This window comes from Halichoerus grypus, chromosome 5, assembly GCF_964656455.1.
Source record: "Halichoerus grypus chromosome 5, mHalGry1.hap1.1, whole genome shotgun sequence".
Classification (NCBI taxonomy): Eukaryota; Metazoa; Chordata; class Mammalia; order Carnivora; family Phocidae; genus Halichoerus; species Halichoerus grypus.
This window is the reverse complement of record NC_135716.1, coordinates 54,279,731-54,299,064: the sequence shown is the minus strand read 5'-3', so window position 1 is coordinate 54,299,064 and position 19,334 is coordinate 54,279,731. Positions and strand designations below refer to the sequence as shown.

General features: G+C 37.9%; 1 protein-coding gene and 1 non-coding gene across 3 annotated transcripts in view; one reads left to right on the top strand and one right to left on the bottom strand.

Annotated features, from left to right (window-relative positions):
• Positions 1-19,334, top strand: part of PKIA (cAMP-dependent protein kinase inhibitor alpha) — a 105,549-nt gene that overhangs the window by 16,526 nt on the left and 69,689 nt on the right. The gene's annotated exons all lie outside the window — the stretch shown is intronic.
• Positions 8,422-8,494, bottom strand: TRNAK-CUU (transfer RNA lysine (anticodon CUU)). Its single transcript has one exon. It is a non-coding gene; the product is annotated as a tRNA-Lys (tRNA).

The window sequence follows — 19,334 nt, the reverse complement described above, 5'->3', positions numbered from 1 at the left end:
AGAGAGAGACTTAGCAAGAGAGGGAACACAAGCAGGGGGAGTGGGAGAGGGAGAAGCAGGCTTCCCGCAGAGCAGGGAGCCCAATGCGGGGCTCGATCCTAGGGCCCTGGGACCATGACCCGAACCGAAGGCAGAGGCCTAATGACTGAGCCACCCAGGCGCCCCAGATGTGTTCTGTATCTTAATAGATAATTTATATTTATAGTTAACATTTACTCTGGATTATTCATATGTTGTTGTGCAGTTAGAAACTATTTCTGTCTTCAAGTACTTTAAGCCAGGTAAGTATATTTTCATCAAAGTAATTTAGAAACTATTATTTGTTTGTTATGTACTAGCCACTACCTAGGTACTGGTGATAGAGTGCTAAACAGAGTGGTTGGTTATAAACCACACTGATTTTCAGCAAGATTGTTAAGAAAGGGTAAAATTCAGGGGCGCCTGGGTGGCTCAGTCCTTAAGCGTCTGCCTTGGGCGTAGGTCATGATCCCAGGGTCCTGGGATCGAGTTGGGCATCGGGCTCCCTGCTTAGGGGAAGCCTGCTTCTCTCTCTTCCACTCCCCCTGCTGGTGTTCTCTCTCTCTGTCAAATAAATAAATGAAATCTTAAAAAAAAAAAAAAAAAAAAAGGGTAAAATTCAAACAGGAAAGGGGTACAGAAATCATATGCAAAAAAACAAATCTCAGCTTTAATATGCATGGTTGGCTTTTTGGGGATAGAAAAATCTAACACAGGAAGTTTAAGATTAGTGATATATAGTCAGTCTAGTTGAACTTTGTGTTATTTAAAACAAACAATTTTTTTCAAAGTCAAGAAATCATTAACAGTAATTATGCAACTTTCCAGTCTCTTCTTTTTCTTTTTTTTTTTTCATTTTATTTTTAAGCAATCTCTACACCCAACGTGAGGCCTGAACCACGATCTGGAGATCAAGACTCACATACTCCACCAATGGAGCCAGCCAGGTGCCCCTATAGTCCCTTATTTTTTTTAAAAAAATAGGGTGCCTTGGCTTATGACCTGTGGTCATTTTAATATTTTTGAGAAATCAACCTTCAGTACTTTGGAAATTAGGTTTTTTCATTAATGAAAGTTCTAATATTTGTGCATCAGTTTTATTTCACGCCTCCAAAATGGGATAAAACTTTCCAATTTTAAGTCACAAACCAGTGTATTGTCTGTTGATTCTAGGCTTCCAAGTTTTATCATAAGAAATGGTAGGTAAGAGGAATCTTCATCTTGAAAACATACCCAAATTTGAATTCTGAAACTTTTTTTGATTGGTTGGTGATGTAGGAAAAGACATTAGGGTTCTAAGCCAATGGCCAAGAAAGAATTCTTGAGAAGTCTTTGGTGCAAAAGGTGGTTTTATTAAAGCACGGGGACAGGACCCGTGGGTAGAAAGAGCTGCACTGGGGTCATGAGGAGTGGCCCCATTATATATTTTCAAGTTGGGAGGGGTTAGGGATAGTGTTAAGTCTCTCGGCTGTATTGGAAACAAGGTTTCCAGGATCCTGAGGGGAATAGCTATTGTTAGGAAAGGTCATTTATTACTGTTTAGTAAAAACTCAGTCACGAGACTCTTCAGATGTATATTGGTGGGTCATATGCTTGGGGGATGATTGCCAACATGTATCTTGGGGCATAGAGATAAGGGAAGTTTCCAAAAGAATTTTTATATGTTAAAGTAGGCTTACCGGATCTTGGGGGGAGGCATCGGGCTGGGATTGCCTTTGCCCTTAGCAAAGTGTCAACATCGAGACAGCTGAGTTCCTAGAGGAATGTCATTCTGCCTGTTTCAAGGACTTGTCGATGGGCTGTAGGTAGTAAGGAAATTTAGTAATTTTTCCTCTGCCTTTGTTTCCCACATCAGTTAGTAGCTGTTGGTGTCACAGAATCATACGCAGTGACAGTGCATGGTCAAGTTTTTATCAGCGTTCATCTCACACTAGGTTTTGAGAATTTAGTAGTTTTTAAACTACTTTTTCTCCTGACGGGTGGCTTCCAACTCTAAAAGTATCTTGACTTATTTATGCACCATACATTCAAAACAATAGTTACTGATCACATATACTATTCCAAATACTGTACTGGGAACTGGGGAGTCAAGGATGACTAAAGCAGTTGTGGTTCTCAAGAATTCCCCAATGTAATGAGCCTTTGCTTCTTATTCTTCAAGTGGCATCAATTCTAGGCAACCAAAAGTAACAGGAATTTGAGTAGCATTCATACCATCATTATGTGATTTTTCAAAAAACAGGTTTAATTAAAGTACAAGAATGTTCTTTGGGCTTTCTCCTTGATGAGTAGTTATCTATCCTTGGGATGTAATAATAGAACTCAGTGAGTAATCCATCAACTACTGCCCTATGGTATCCAAAATGAATGATATTTTCTCCAGCCACTGACTTCCAACAGACAGCCAAAGTATTTTAACCTTCCTTGCCAAGAAATCACTAGTAAACAGCGATGATGGTAGATGTTGACTATTTACTGCCATGGGGTTGAGAAAATTAGTGAGCTACATTTCACTACTTGTCAAGCATTTTGACATCTTGGAACAGAAAGTGCTGTTTAAATATAAAGAGCATTTTCTGTTGAATTGCTGTTAGTCACCCCTGTGAGGAAATGACCTATCAAGTAGTAGACGTATAGGAGAACTGCCACAATATAAGATTGATTTCTGCTAAAGAGACCTTAAAGTAACTACATGTTTCAATTTGTGGTTGTTTATAATCATTTGTAAATTACCATGGTAAAAACCCAAAATAAAAAGCTATTTGGATTCACTTTCCAGCACAATTTCCTGGGCATTCCTACCTCCTCCTCCCTGCCCACCCCCCCCACCTTTTCTTTCTGGCTCTCTTAGGCTTGTCAAAACAATGATTTGGGGGGCTCCACCTGGTAATTTGCATTTCTAACAAGTTCCTAAGAAATACTTTTTGCTGGTATACATTTGATGAACCACTGCTCAAGTTAAAAGGGTTTGGAGATTCGGGAAGAGGAATGAGACCTCTGAAACCAGCCTCTCTCTGTTTACAGAGCTGTCCAAGTTGTTGGGAAGATAATTGCTCCTGCCCTGGAGAGCCAATTGAAAGTAAACGGCCCTCCTCTGAGTGGGTGACTGGCCTAGGGCAGCCGGTACAGCACTCCTACTCTTCCAGTCTGAAGCCAAGGTTTACAGTTTAATAAGCCATTTAGCCTCTCTTTGCTCCACTTTTTCTCAGATTCAAAGTAGTGATGGTAATTTCTTTTCTCTGTTATTAAAAAATAAGACAAAGCAAAACAAAACACACAAATCCTGATGGTACTTTCCCTACATTGAAAATTCTTTGGATTTATTCATCTATTACTCTGATGTAGTTAAAAAAAAAACTATAAAATTTTAGCAAAATCTCTCTCTCCATGAAGATTTTAGGCTTTTAAGCTTAAGTATTTAGTTAAAAATACCAAATACCTGTTCTTTACTGCCTGGAGCTAGACATTTCCTTTTCTCTCCCTAAGAAGGGAGAGCTACGAGGGTACAAGTACTTAAAGAGACTGTCTAAAAAGCCCCATCTAATCTGTACCCCTTCTACCGCCACGGGCTCTCCACTTTATCCACTATTCTTTTTAAGGTTTCCACACCAGGAACATCAACCTCCTTGCTGTGCTTTCAAAACACAGCATTCGCCCATCCCTTGCATTTACAATTTTATCTGCTGGGAATGTTCTAGAAAATTCATATGCATACAACTAGAATTTTATAATAGAGGGTATAATAATAGGATAAAAATACCCTCAAGTCTGCTCAAATGCCACCTCATTAGTGAGGGCTTGATTATCCTATAAAAAATAACTTTTGCACATGAACATGCAAGTGCAACATTTACCCTTGCACACATTAACACACACATGATCTTATCCCATCCCTGATATATTTTTCTCCTTACATTGTTTCCATCTGACAGACAATATATTTTAGTACTGGTTTATTTATTGTCTCCTTCACAGCTAGAATGCAAATTCCATGATGGTAGGGTCTTGGTTTTTCATTGCAGAACCTACAACAATCACTTGCATATAAGAGCCACTCAGTAAATATTTCTAGAATGAAAGAAAAAAAGGTGACATATCCTTTTTTTTTTTAAGTTTTATTTATCTGAGTGATCTCTACACCCAACGTAGGGCTCAAACTCACAACCCTGAGATCAAGAGTCGGATGCTCTACCGACTAAGCCAGCCGGGTGCCCTGAAAAGTAATATATTCTTACAGTAGATTATTCACCGCAAATTTTGGCATCTCTTGTGCTACTTACTCAAATGGCTCTTATACTTCAGTTTTACTTAACCCTTGGCAGTTCTTCAGAAGCACGGTTGCTCATTATGCATGCTACTGCCTCTGCCTTGAATGTTCATTTCTGAACATTTTTGTTGTTTTTCACACTCCTATGTTTTCTTTAAAAAACGAATCAGATGTCCTGGTCTCCAAACGTATTTCATGATAAACTTGTTCTTTCTCTGTGTCCCCCTTCTGACCCTAACCCTTATCCTGGCACTTAACCTACTCATTATATTGTCTGTCTAGTTGAAAGTCATGCCAACTTTACTATGAACCACTTGAAAACAGGGTCTGTTCACTATTTCTAGCATCAAAAGCATAATGCCTGAATGCCTGGCACATGGCAACTACTCATAAATGTTGAATAAATGAACAACAATCCTCCTTCCCCCCCCCCCATCATGTTAAGATACTCCTTGTTGCTTTACACCTTATAAAATTGCCCTGGGATATAAGAGTAATAAGTAATGTTCCTGAAAGTCAAGAGAATAGATACTTATGACAAGAACCAGTCTGAAGATCAACTAAGTCCAAGTCTCAAAACTAGAGTAATTCCCAAACAAGGACAGGGAGAGAGGCATCCAAGCTCATTTAGATTGAGATAGTAAGGTGCTGGTGTCCACACTGCCATGAAGAAAACCACGGCCATATGAAGCTTCTAATACTAATGAAAGTGTATCTCTCAGGTATGTGGTAGTAGATCATGATAAAATTCTTCAGAAAACCTGTTTCTGGACTTTACCTCATCAGGCATCACTTGGTGTGTGCTGAGGTACTACATTAATTTTACTATGTAATTGGTTTAGAATCTATTCCCCTAGGGGGAGAAAGATTCTGTCTCAGTCTGATTTTGCTGCTTCAACAGAATACCACCAAATGGGTAGTTTCTAAACAACAGAAATTTATTGCTCACAGTTCTGGAGGTTGGGAAGTCCAGGATCAAGGTGCCAGCATGGTCACCTTCTGTTAAGGGTCTTCTTTGGAGTTCGTAAGCTGGCACCTTCTCCCTATGTCCTCATATGGTAGCAGGGGCAAAGGATCTCTTTGGAGCCTCTCTTATAAGGCACTAATCCCATTCATGATGGTTCCACCCTCATGACTTCGGCAACTTCTGAAGGCCCCATCTACTAATGCTATCACATTGGACTTCAGGATTTCAACATACAAATTTGGTGGATACATAGACATTCAGACTGTAACAGATGCTTAAGGATCAAAGCTTGTTCTAAAGTTTGTAGCCTGGGAGATAGGCAGAATTTGGAGATGTTCAGCTGGTATGTAACTTAGTCTTGTATGTTTGAAGATAGTAATCACCCATCCCAGCAGACAGATCGTGCACACAATTGAGAAGAAACAACTGTGCTTTGTGAATGAGAGTGTTTGCTTTGGCAGAAAGGCGTTACATCTGTTTCTTCTGTATCTATGAGTGTCTTATGCATAATATTAACAAGACACTTAAATACAGGAAATCTGAAGCAAAAATGATAGACCAAAAAAAAAAAAAAAAAAAGTGCAGGGAAATAAGGTAAGTGAGTATTGAAAGGCATAAGTGGTCTATTGGTAGGCCTGGAAATCAACTGTGAGTAATTTAAGTTGATTTAATATAGTATAGAAAATGCACAGGAAAAGGTTGGTGAGATCAACTAACAGGCAAAGCAAATAGTTTTCTCAACAATAACATTTTTGCTATATCAAAGAAGAAAGACTGTATATGATAAGAGACTGAGAAAATAAAGTACAGCAATCCCTTTCTCAGAAGGCTAGAGCTAATGTAAAAATGAGAACTCTACGTCAATGTAAGCAAGGAATCACTGTCAGGAATGACAGTTTGTATAAAGCAAGAAAAGGGAGACTCAGAGGCATGAACCAGGAGATAAGAACTTGCCTGGTTTATTCATAAATAATTGGACTCAATTTACCTTGGTTCTTGTATTTCTTGGGAACTGGTAAGTATATTCTCACTGTAGTACTTGTTGTCTCTCACCTGCATTGTAATGTGCAATATCCAACATGAGTAACTGACTACTTAGTGTTGTTGTGTATTCCTTGAACTAGTTATTTTAAAGCAGCAGTAAATAAACTATGGCCTCCAGGCCAAATCCATGCTTGAGCTAAGAATGGTTGTTACTTTTTTAGACCATTGTAAGAAAAAGAAAAAAAAAAGCAGAGTATTTGATAGAGACCTAGATAGCTCACAAAAACAAAAATATTTGTTACCTGGAAGGTGTAAATTTTTAGGGATAAAATTAATATCCACATTCATTTTATATATGTAAATGAATGTAATAAATAGATAATGAATAACAGATGAATATTATATATATCTATAATGAATGTGAAGATTTATATATACAGAATTCAATATATTGTAAGAGAACAATTTTGTCTTACACATTGTAGGATTTCATATCCTACAGGGTGGATTGCTGGATAAGAGAAAGAGGAAAAAATATTTACTGGTTTCATAGTTCACTGGGGTCAAGAAGAGAGAAGAATGAACCAAGTTCACTTCATTTTTGTAATTATAACACCACAGAAGAAAATGAAGTAAAAAATGTAAACCTGATTGTGGGAGATACATGGAAGGAATGACTGAAAAAGGCAATGAAAGGGTATAAATCATTTCTTTGAGAGCTCTAATGGTAGGAAAAAGTAAGAAATAGGAATGTAGGTCCCTGTGAGTATTGGTAGGTTGTCTTTCAGTCTGGGATTTCTCTGCTACCCCTGCTGCTGTCCCTGGCCCAAACAAGTGTCAGAGAGGATGAGAAGTCTCTCTTCAAATCTCTTGTTAAGAGAGAATTTGAACAAATAGACCCACAGACACACATAAATATATAGCTACATCTCTTTTGGATGGTAGTATTTAATAGCTTCTGTTTTTGTGTGTAAAACACTTCAAACATGCTTCCTTTACTCAGATGCCCATAGGGCCAAGCAAATTGGGCCAGGGCACAGGTAAGAGAGAAGAGGCCTGTGGCAAATTGGAGAGGCTCTGCCCTTCCTAAAAGAATTAAAATTATATTAAATTTAAAGAAAAGAAATAAAGCATTTAGAAGTTTTCAACCTGTTCTCTTTCCTATTAACCTCACCTCTTTTTTCTGGCAACTGAAGGGGAAGGAGGACACCTTTCAGTTATTACCTTTCTTGAAAGGGTTCGTTCTTTTTTTTTTTTTAAAGATTTTATTTATTTTTTTGACAGAGAGAGACACAGTGAGAGAGGGAACACAAGCAGGGGGAGTGGGAGAGGGAGAAGCAGGCTTCCTGCGGAGCAGGGAGCCTGATGCGGGGCTCGATCCCAGGATACTGGGATCATGACCTGAGCGGAAGGCAGACGCTTAACGACTGAGCCACCCAGGCGCCCCATTGAAACGGTCCGTTCTAACCCAATTCAGCCTAACCTCAACATTCTTGCGTTTCCCTGATGAATCCATCTACTATCTCCATCTAACTTTCCAAATTCCTACTGATGACAAATAGTCACCATTCTTAGTCACCACTTTTTTTAAAGATTTATTTATTTATTTGACAGAGAGAGACAGCGGCAGAGGTAACAACACAAGCAGGGGGAGCGGGAGAGGGAGAAGCAGGCTTCCCGCGGGGCAGGGAGACCAATGCGGGGCTCGATCCCAGGACCCGAGATCATGATCTGAGCCGAAGGCAGACGCTTAGCCACTGAGCCACCCAGGCGCCCCTCTTAGTCACCATTTATTGAGAACTTAAATACATAGTAAGTAATTTTTTCAGTATTCAATTCATAAGTATTGCCCACACTTTACAAATAAAAATAAAGAGACTTAGAGAAGGGAAGTACTTTGTCAAAAGTATAGTTAGCAAGTGGGCAGGTCTAGGAGTCAGGCACAAAGGGTTCAACCCCAGGCTCTTAACCATGAAGTGTAAGCCTCCTGGAAGAAGTTAACCCCTATTCAAGGAGGTGAGGGGCAGATACTGGCTCCCTTTGTGCAACAGCTGCCTGTCAGAGGGGAAAGTTCGAGGGAAGAGTATTCCCACTGAACTTTTCTATTTCTTTAACCATTGCATCAAACAGTAACACATCCTTGTTAAACATAATCGCTCTTTTTTTTTTTTTTAAGTAAGCTCTATGCCCAACATGGGGCTTGAACCCATGACCTCGAGATCAAGAGTCACATGCTCTACCTACTGAGCCAGCCAGGCGCCCCAAACATGATCTCCTTTTGTTTCAGACTTTCTAATTACCTCAGAAACTTCAGTGAATAATTTACATTTCATGCTTTTTGTCTTTAACTTTCAGGACTTTTTAAGAAAAGGCTAATGCTGCTTTCTTTTAAATGGGTAGATGATTTTGTAATTTTCTCTATATATTTTAATGTGAACTTTTTGTTCACATTATTGAACAAAAGTTGGTATTGCAAATTAACAACTGTATTATACTTTACATAAATATATATCACTTTCCTCAACATTGACTTAATGTGAAATATAGTTCATATTTTTTCCTGGTTAGTCCAGAATTATTCAAATGATGAGTGGCAAAGACATGTTTTAACACTGGTTTTTACTAACTCTAACTTCCATGTTCCTCATGAATAGACTAAATTTTCTTTATTCTTAATATTTTCTGACCTCCTCAGTTCAATTGAAATTTGGATTTTTCTTTTTTTTTTCTTTTTTTTGAAGATTTTATTTATTTATTTGACAGAGAGAGACACAGCGAGAGAGGGAACACAAGCAGGGGGAGCAGGAGAGGGAGAAGCAGGCTTCCCACGGAGCAGGGAGCCCGATGCGGGGCTCGATCCCAGGACCCTGGGATCATGACCTGAGCCGAAGGCAGATGCTTAACAACTGAGCCACCCAGGCGCCCCGAAATTTGGATTTTTCAAATGATTCCCCTACCATTTCCAACAGAAATTTAGCTTTCTCTTTCTCTAGTACAAGAAAGCCAATCTGCTCCTTACATTTATGTCACTTTCTGATTATTATTCTACCTTCTCTGTCCTCCCCTAATTTGAATTTAATATTAGGAAGTAATGTTGGCCCGCTCTCTCTTCAAGTCACTGCTGTATCCTCCAGAAACAGTGCCCACTTACACCTTCCTGACTGAGGTCAACTATGGTTCGCCAAGCTCCTTATCATTTTTAGTTTCATCATCTCTCTTTATCTATGCCATGACCTTATTTTTCATCTGTATCTCAAAATTCAAACTTCTAGGACTCCAGTGCAACAATAATCAGGGGTCTAATGAACTTGAGATAACTGAAAGTTCAAATATTATAAACATTAGTAATATAAAAGTCCAACTCCTATCTGTTCTGCAATTAATATATGGCTAATATTAAAATTTGTAGCCTGCCTTTTTCCAAAATGTATTATCTTCCTATTATACACCAGGTACTGAGTCTCTCGTTTCATTCTTTTCCCAGTTAATGACAATTTTAAAACAACAATTTGCTTTCCAAACACTGAATGACAACCTAGGTTTAAAAAAATGTTGTTGTATGTGCTGTTAAAAAACAAAATAGAACTGAGGAAATTTGAAGATCTAATTGGCTTTATTCAACAAGCCATGAATCAGGCAGCATCCCAACTAGCAAATAGAAGGGAACTCCAAGAGTTGCTGGAAAGGAAAGATTTTTTAAAGGCAGAAAGGGGTAGAACAGGGAAATCATAAACAAAAGAAAGGATTATTTCAGGCAAGGTCACATTCCTTTGGGGGAAAGCAGGGTGGATTACCTCACTAGTGCTGACCAGGAAATTTCAGACTGACTGGTTAAGATTATATTTCTAGGAGAGGTTGAAACTGCAGTTAGATTAGGTAGATATTAAGTCTAGGTTTACTGACATAGGGCTTAGCCCAAGTGACTTGATTTGGGGGGTGTTCTTTTTTAACAGTACCAAATACCAAGTTATCTCTCCTTCCCATCCTTACTTTTGTATCCCCACTCATAACCATCGTCATTTAAATTCTGTTACTTTTCACCTTGGCCCTTATAATAGTCTCTTGTCTACTTACTGACCATTTCTTCCCCATCTGTTAATCTTCTAAAATACAGTAATGATGTGCATAATTAGATGGCTACTTGCTTTGCTTAAGGACACTTCAAAGATGCAGAATGTTGGAGAGGGGTCTCTCACCACCTGCTGATTTAGGTCTCAGAAGCTGGAATTTCTACCTTCAGAAATGGGAGACCCAGCACAGAAATGGAATGAGAAAGTGCCATTGAAGGGCTTTTGAACCTTTTAATGACTTTTCAGAAAATGTATATACACATATACATGTGCACAGAATTTTCAGTGTGATTTCAAAGAGATTGTCAGAAACCCTCTGTGTCTTGAACACTGGGGAAAGAACTCTTGTTCCAGACATTCTAAAATTTACTTTTAAATAATGTAACACAACTCTTTCAACACAAACCTGAGAGCTGTGTACTTGGACCAAATTGTTTATATCCCTTATAGTATTGTTTCTGCCAAATTGCCCCATCTGCTTTTGGCTTGCATAATAAACAACAGCAAGAATTTCTTTTCTATTTGTAAAGGTCCTTTTCCATCCTTTATACATAGACTATACAAATGCACACAATGTCTTACATATTATTTCATAGGTTAACAGATGCTTGGAGTCCAGTGTAAAGTTCCATGGACTCTAGGCTATCAATTATTTATAAAGAATAAACTAGTTCTTTGTAAACCAGACTCTTTATATATTTCTCACACTCCCTGTTTCCCAGTTATTCTCTCTTATCATTTCATAAATTCTTTTGATGTTTCTTCTATTATCATTTGCACTAAAGTGAAACAAAACAAGATGTTTTTATTTTGTCTATACCTTCACAGAAGTGTTATAGTTTAGGCCTAGAGGCTGGCATGGGGGATGCCAGTGATAATCAGAATGAGAGAATCTCTTAATGGATGTGGTTTTTCTCCTTCGATTACCTGGAGATTGTTTTCCAGTGCTAAAACCAGAATATTCTGAATTTAGCTTAATTAAGAGAGCCAGTGTTAACTTTCATTATGATTTTGTTTCCTCTGACATCTCTCTGTCATTTCATTGACCGTTGAGAAATCCAAAATACACTCCTTAGCCTGGCACTTCAGATACTTCAACTGTTCCCACCTATTGCTACAGTTCCATCAACTCCTCTTCTACACATAGGCCCATGCTGCTGTCAAACCACACAAGCCTGTCTTCTTTCAAGTGCTAGTGAGTTTCCTAATCTTTGTGCCACTTTTCATTTTGCCAGGAATTTGATGTTCTCAGATGCAGTGCATATTAAAAACATCATTATAATGTGTTAACACATTAGACAAAAAATATTAAATGACACCATCTTTAGGTAAATATATATATATGTATATACATATTTATATATGTATATATACGTATATGTGTTTTATATACATATATATATATTCATGTCTTTCAACACTAACCTCACTTTCTACATTCTCATAATACTTAAGAAATGCTTTGCTTTATATTTTCTAGGCCATTTTATGTAGTACTCTCTTTGCATGGAATTCTCCTTCCTCTATATTTCATCTGCCTGCTATCCCTTTCCCAATAATGACTCTATTTGGGGAAGGCTGGTTTCTACCCTTCTCATGATGAGTTCCCCTCGTACCCTATTCCAACATCTATTATATCACACCTTATTGTAACTCCCTGTTCATTGTCTTATTTCATCGTTGTGTACCCAATGCCTACACAGCATCTAGCGTGTAGAAAGCATTCAAATGGATGAAAGTTGGCGATATTGAAATATAGGTATAATTGGGGGGTACTTGTCTGGCTTAGTTGGTAGAGCATGCAACTCTTGATCTCAGGGTTGAGTTCAAGCCCCACATTCAGCATACAGTTTACTTAAAAAAATAAAATAAAACAAAAAATAGGTGTAATTGGTTTTGAGGAGTTAAATGATAATAGTTATTGAAAGTTATAAAAATACTTATACCTTTGACCCCCTACTCCAGGAGTCAAAAATTTGAATGCTTTCAAGGGTCACCCAAGTAATGTATATGTGCAGTGTGGCCTGAGGGAAGGCAGTGGAAACAGGATACCGTATATCCCTCACCTAAACACATTCAATTTTACATTTTTGTAAATACTATAAATGCAAGCCGAACAAATCATAACCCTTGTCTCACTCTTATTAGATTGTACTAAAGAAATAATTCCTTAGGAGAAAAATGCATATTCATAATAATATTACTTGTGAATTTATCTGTAAAAAGGGGGGTGTGATCACAAATTAAATAGCTACTAATAGGGAACTTATTAAATTAAATGTGGATTATAGCCACTAAATGTCATATATTCTTTAATATTAAAATAATCCCCCAAACCATATATATGGAAAATACTTTCACTATTGAAAATAGTGGAAGGGATAAAGGAAGACTGTATGTTTGCTATAATTGTGACCATGTAAAAATGTGTATCGTTGTTTAAAAAAAAGGGACTATGCAAAACGAAGATAGCTAAACTAGGGTGCCCAAAATAGAAATGATTTTAAAAAATTTTTCATTTAAATTTAATTTAGTTAACATATATTATTAGTTTCAGGGGTAGAATTTATTGATTCATTAGTTGTATATAACACCCACTGCTTGTTACACCAAATGCCCTCCTTAGTACCCATCACCCAATTACCCCATCCCCCCACCCTCCTCCGCACCAGCAACCCTCAGTTTGTTTTCTGTAGTTAAGAACTACTCTTAGTTAAGAACAAACACATGGTTTGCCTCCCCTCTCCATTTTTATCTTATTTTATTTTTCCTTCCCTTCCCCATATGTTTATCTGTTTTGTTTCTTAAATTCCACATATGAGTGAAGTCATATGGTATTTGTCTTTCTCTTACTGACTTATTTCACCTAGCATAATACACTCTAGTTCTATCCACGTCATTGCAAATGGCAAGATTTCATTCTTTTTGATGCCTGAGTAATAGTCCATTGTGTGTGTGTGTGTGTGTGTGTGTGTGTGTGTGTGTGTGTGTACACACTACATCTTCTCCATCCATTACTCTGTCAATGGACATCTGGGCTTTTTTCTTAGTTTGGCTATTGTGGACATTGCTGCTATAAACACTGGGGTGCATGTGCCTGTTCGAATCACTATGTTTGTATCCTTTGGATAAATCCCTAGTAGTGCAATTGCTGGGTTGTAGGGTAGTTCTATTTTTAACTTTTTGAGGAACCTCCATAGTGTTTTCCAGAGTGGCTGCACCAGTTTGAGTTCCCCACCAACAGTGTAAGATGGTTCTCCTTTCTCCACATCCTTGCCAACATCTGTCGTTTCCTTAGTTGTTAATTTTGGCCATTCTTACTGGTGTGAGGTGGTATCTCTTTGTGGTTTTGATTTGTATTTCCCCGATGCTGAATGATATTGAGCATTTTTTCATGTGTCTGGTAGCCATTTGGATGTCTTTGGAGAAATGTCTGTTCATGTCTTCTGCCCATTTCTTGACTGGATTCTTTGTTTTTTGGGTGTTGAGTTTGATAAGTTCTTTATAGATTTTTGGATATTAGCCTTTTATCTGATATATCATTTGTGAATATCTTCTCCCATTCCATAGGCTGCCTTTTAGTTTTGTTGTTTGTTTCCTTTGCTGTGCAAAAGCTATTTATCCTGATGAAGTCCCAATAGTTCATTTTTGCTTTTGTTTCCCTTGCCTCTGGAGATGTGTCTAAGCAAGAAGTTGCTGAGGCCAAGGTCAAAGAGGTTGCTGCCTGTGCTCTCCTCTAGGATTTTGATGAATACCTGCTTCACATTTAGGTCTTTCATCCATTTTGAGTTTATCTTTGTGTATGGTGTAAGAAAGTGGTCCAGTTTCATTCTTCTGCATGTGGCTGTCCAATTTTCCCAACACCATTTGTTGAAGAGACTGTCTTTTTTCCATTGGATATTCTTTCCTGCTTTGTTGGAGATTAGTTGACCATAGAGTTGAGGGTCCATTTCTGGGTTCTCTATTCTGTTCCATTGATCTGTATATTTGTTTGTTTGTTTTTAAGATTTTATTTATTTATTTGAGAGAGAGAAAGAGTGAGAGAGAGAGCACAAGAGGGGGGAGGGTCAGAGGGAGAAGCTGACTCCATGCATGGAGCCCGACATGGAACTCGATCCTGGGACTCCAGGATCATGACCTGAGCCGAAGGCAGTCACCCAACCAACTGAGCCACCCAGGTGCTCTATGTGTCTGTTTTTGTGCCAGTACCATACCGTCTTGATGATTACAGCCTTGTAATACAGCTTGAAGTCTGAAATTTTGATGCCTCCAGCTTTGGTTTTTTTCCTTTTTTTTTTTTTTTAAGATTTTATTTCTTTATTTTAAGGGGGGGACACCAGCGCATGAACGGGGGTGGGGAGGGGCAGAGGGAGAGGGAGAAGCAGACTCCCAGCTGAGCAGGGAGCCCCAAGCGGGGCTTGATCCCAGGACCCTGAGATCATGACCTGAGCCGAAGGCAGATGCTTACCTGACTAAGACACCAAGGAGCCCCTTTTGTTTTCTTTTTCAACATTACTTTGGCTATTCAGGGGCTTTTCTGGTTCCATACAAACTTTAGAATTGTTTGTTCTAGCTTTGAAAAATGCTGTCAGTATTTTGATAGAGATTGCATTGAATCTGTCAATTGCTTTGGGTAGCATAGACATTTTAACAGTGTTTGTTCTTCCAGTCCATGAGCATGGAATGTTTTTCCATTTCTTTATGTCTTCCTCAATTTCTTTCCTGAGTATTCTGTAGTTTTCTGAGTACAGATTCTTTGCCTCTTCGGTTAGATTTATTCCTAGGTATCTTATGGTTTTGGGTGCAACTGTAAATGGGATCAATTCCTGATTTCTCTTTCTGCTGCTTCATTGTTACTATATAGAAATGCAACAAGCTTCTGTACATTGGTTTTTATATCCTTCAACTTTGCTGAATTACTTTATCAGTTCTAGCAATTTTTTGGTGGAGTCTTCCGGGTTTTCTACATAGAGTATCATGTCGTCTGCGAAGAGTGAAAGTTTGACTTCTTTGCTGATTTGGATGCCTTTTAATTCTTTTTGTTGTCTGATTGCTGAGGCTAGGACTTCCAGTACTATGTTGAACAACAGTGGTGAGAATGGACATCCCTGTCGTGTTCCCTACCATAGGGGAAAAGGTTCAGCTAAGAGCTGAGAAAGCTGAGAGCTTTTCCCCTTTGATGATATTTGTTGTGAGTCTTTCATATATGGCCTTTCTAATGTTGAGATACCTCAACATTCCCTCTATCCCTATATTGTGGAGGTTTTTTTTTTTTTTTTAAGATTTTTATTTATTTATTTATTTATTTGACACAGAGAGAGAGCACAAGTAGGCAGAGTGGCAGGCAGAGGGAGAGAGAGAAGCAGGCTCTCCGCCGAGCAGGGAGCCAGACGCGGGGCTCGATCCCAGGACCCCAGGATCATGACCCAAGCCAAAGGCAGCTGCCCAACCGACTGAGCCACCCAAGCACCCCAAGGTTTTGTTTTTGTTTGTGTTTTTTTTTTAATCAGTAAAGGATGCTGTATTTTGTCCAGATGCTTTTTCTCCATCTATTGAGAGAATCATGGTTCTTATCTTTTCTTTATTAATGTGGTGCATCACAGTGATTGATTTGTAGATGTTGAACCACCCCTGCAACCCAGGAATAAATCCCACTGGTCATGATGAATAATCCTTTTAATGTATAGTTGGATCCTATTAGCTAATATTTTGGTGAGAATTTTTGCATGCATGTTCATCAGGGATATTGGTCTGTAGTGGGGTCTTTGTCTGGTTTTGGGACAGGTAATGCTGGCCTCATAGAATGAGTTTGGAAGTTTTCCTCCCATTTCTATCTTTTGGAACAGTTTCAGAAGAATAGGTATTAATTCTTTTTTAAATGTTTGGTAGAATTCCCCTGAGAAGCCATCCAGCCCTGGATTCTTGTTTCTTGGGAGATTTTTGATTACTGATTCAGTTTCTTTGCTGGTTATCAGTTTGTTCAGGTCTTCTATTTCTTCCTGTTTCAGTTTTGGTAGTTTATATGTAGAAATGATTTTTTTGAAGTTCAGCAATTTTTTGAAAATTTTTTATTTTATTTTTTTTTAAGATTTTATTTATTTATTTGACAGTGAGAGAGAGAGAGCAGAAGCAGGGGGCAGACGGAGAGGGAGAAGCGGCTCCCTGCTGAGCAGGGAGCCCGATGTGGGTCTCAATCCCAGGACCCTGGGATCATGACCTGAGCCAAAGGCAGATGCTTAACCAACTGAGCCACCCAGGCACCCCTAAAGTTCAGCATTTAATAATGCTGTTGTTTCCCAATCCCAATCTCTGGAGCAAACTTTTGGGACTATCTTTTGGAAGTTTAGAAGATGATACCTAGCAAGCAGAACCAGGTTACTTTGGGTAAGAACTAAAGAACATGAATTGTGAGCTAAGCTAAAATACCATTGTCATAGCAACTTCCAAAGATTTCATAGAAAAGGCATGACTTGGATTTTTTCTTTATGGAGATGACTAACAAGATCCCTTTTGAAATAGTTCTGATAGAGTGAGATACAATAAGTATGAGAATGAGTTTTACTGAAAAATTGTGATAAACTGCCATAACCTTTTTTTAAAAATTTTATTTATTTATTTGACAGAGAGAGACAGCAAGAGAGGGAACACAAGCAGGGGGAGTGGGAGAGGGAGAAGCAGGCTTCCCGAGGAGCAGGGAGCCCGATGTGGGGCTCGATCCCAGGACCTCGGGATCATGACCTGAGCTGAAGGCAGACGCTTAACGACTAAGCCACCCCAGCGCCCCAAACTGCCATAATCTTAAGATCAAAAGTGAGAATCCTTAGTTTAGGCTTAGCACATTTTGTGTACTGATTACGTTTTAGTGATGTAATGCTGATGTGATGCCAATCTGTCTTCCCTGAATATAATTTATTTTATAATAAAATATTAATACTAATACAATTCTGTAATGATAATAATGGTTATTCTTAATTAAAAAGCTTCGTTCTTCTTGTCAAGAGAAATTTTATGTATTTTTCTGATTCTTTATAAAGACTCAATTATGTGTTTTCAGTGTTTTTCTGTGATACTGTATATAACCTCCTGGAAACAGAGGCCTATGGAAATACTGTCACCATCAATAGAAATTGTTATAACTTTTTCCTTGGAAAGGGTGTATTCTATCAGTCTCATTGCCTCACTTGTTCAGCTGAATTGGCCATCCTAAGTGACAGATCTTTTCCACGTACAAGCTTCCTGAAAGGATTTATATATTTAATCCCATTCTGTTTGGGTTTAGATCAAGAATGCCCCTTAGATTATTTTATGAAGACTGGTTTGCTGTAGTTTGCAAAAGCTGGCCCAGCCTACTGGCCATGTGGTGTTTTGAAGGATTCCTGAATAGCTAATGAAATCCATGGCTTTGTATGGCAACTAATGTACTAAAACTACTAATTTTTTGATCATGCTAAAACCATGAGGTTACTTGACTTCACTTGGAACATCTGTCTTTCTGATGGCATACTCCAGTGGTGATAACTTTGGCATCTTGCACAAATAAGTACCCTGGGTATAGGGCCATATAGTTAAGGAGGAAGAGATTGTCAGTAATTACATTAAAGAGCATAATATTAATTAGCATTTTTTTCAGTTGATGTAAACTTATGTAAATCTGGGTTTATCATAAATAACAATTTACCCCAAGTTTCATATTTCTCATACCACCTATAAAATGTTGAGTCTAGCTTTCTATGTAACATTAAAAAAAAAACCCACATATACATAGTTAAATCACCTATTATTTCAAAATAAGGGCCTGTGTGGCAGCATCAGGAAGCATATTAAGTGAGCCAAAATTAACAAGGTGTGGGGCTGAGTTTGAAACATGTGCAGTTTAGGCTGCATCACTGAAACTGGCACCAGATTGTCTTTAGAACTAATACCTGTCCACTCCATTCCCAAACCAATTAAATATATGTCATAAATATCTCGGTTCTTCTAACGCATTTAGTATGTTTTCTGAGGCCACCGGTAAAACTAACCTTTTTAACCATCTACTGAGGAGAGAGGTCGCGTTATAAATAAATGGAAGTACTGACTTCTATTTCCATTTTTCAGTACTTGACCACAAAATTAAACCTCAGATTTTTAAAGAAGTAGTTAGTTATGATAGCGTATGAATGGGATCTGTCCACTCATTCATTCAACACTTACTTAGTGAGCTGCTGCTTGATATAAAAGATTGCTAGTGAGTTAAAAAATGTTTGAGGAGCTTCCTGTCCAGTTAGTCATGCAGCTAATCACCACTCATACTGATGTTTATAATCAGAAAAAAAAAAAAAAAAAGGAGCTGAACCAATATTGTTAAGTTTTGCACACAAATGTCCATCGGGAACAGAGAAGGGAAGACTTTATTCACTGAAAAATATGTGACTTCTCTATAGTAAATTAATATGTATCTTAATCATCTACATTTCGATTGAGGAGAAATTAACCTAACAAATCATTCCGTAGACCCCCTACTGCTTTGACTCAGATAAAACTTGCTGCTAATTTGAGGCTTTCTAAAATTAAAGTCATAAGATAAGTTGAGTAATTAATAACCTTGAAATTGAGGAAAGTGACTGACGTGGACTAGCCAGGATGTTGTTTGCGCCAATTTGATTTATATAATCTTGCCCTAGTCACTCTTTTAAAAATCAGCCAGACAATAAAAAAAATGTCTACCTTCAAATATTAGTAAACCTCCTGATGAAGTTTTCCAGATTAATCTGAATGGATTTATAAAATGTGATAAAAGAACGGGGGACGTCTTAATTTAGTTTCTTTAACTTCCTAAACAGCAACATACTTTGTCCAATTTACTTAACTTCAGAATTTTCATTTCTACAGTTTCAACCAGGAGAATAAAACCACCTTTATTGGCCTATTTTCTTTTCTAAAATTCTAATACTAAATTGTTGTTAAATATCTTTATAAAATTATTAATAAAATGTTTTCATAAGTATCTTACCTGAATACTGAGAGCAATAGCTATGAAATAGCTTAA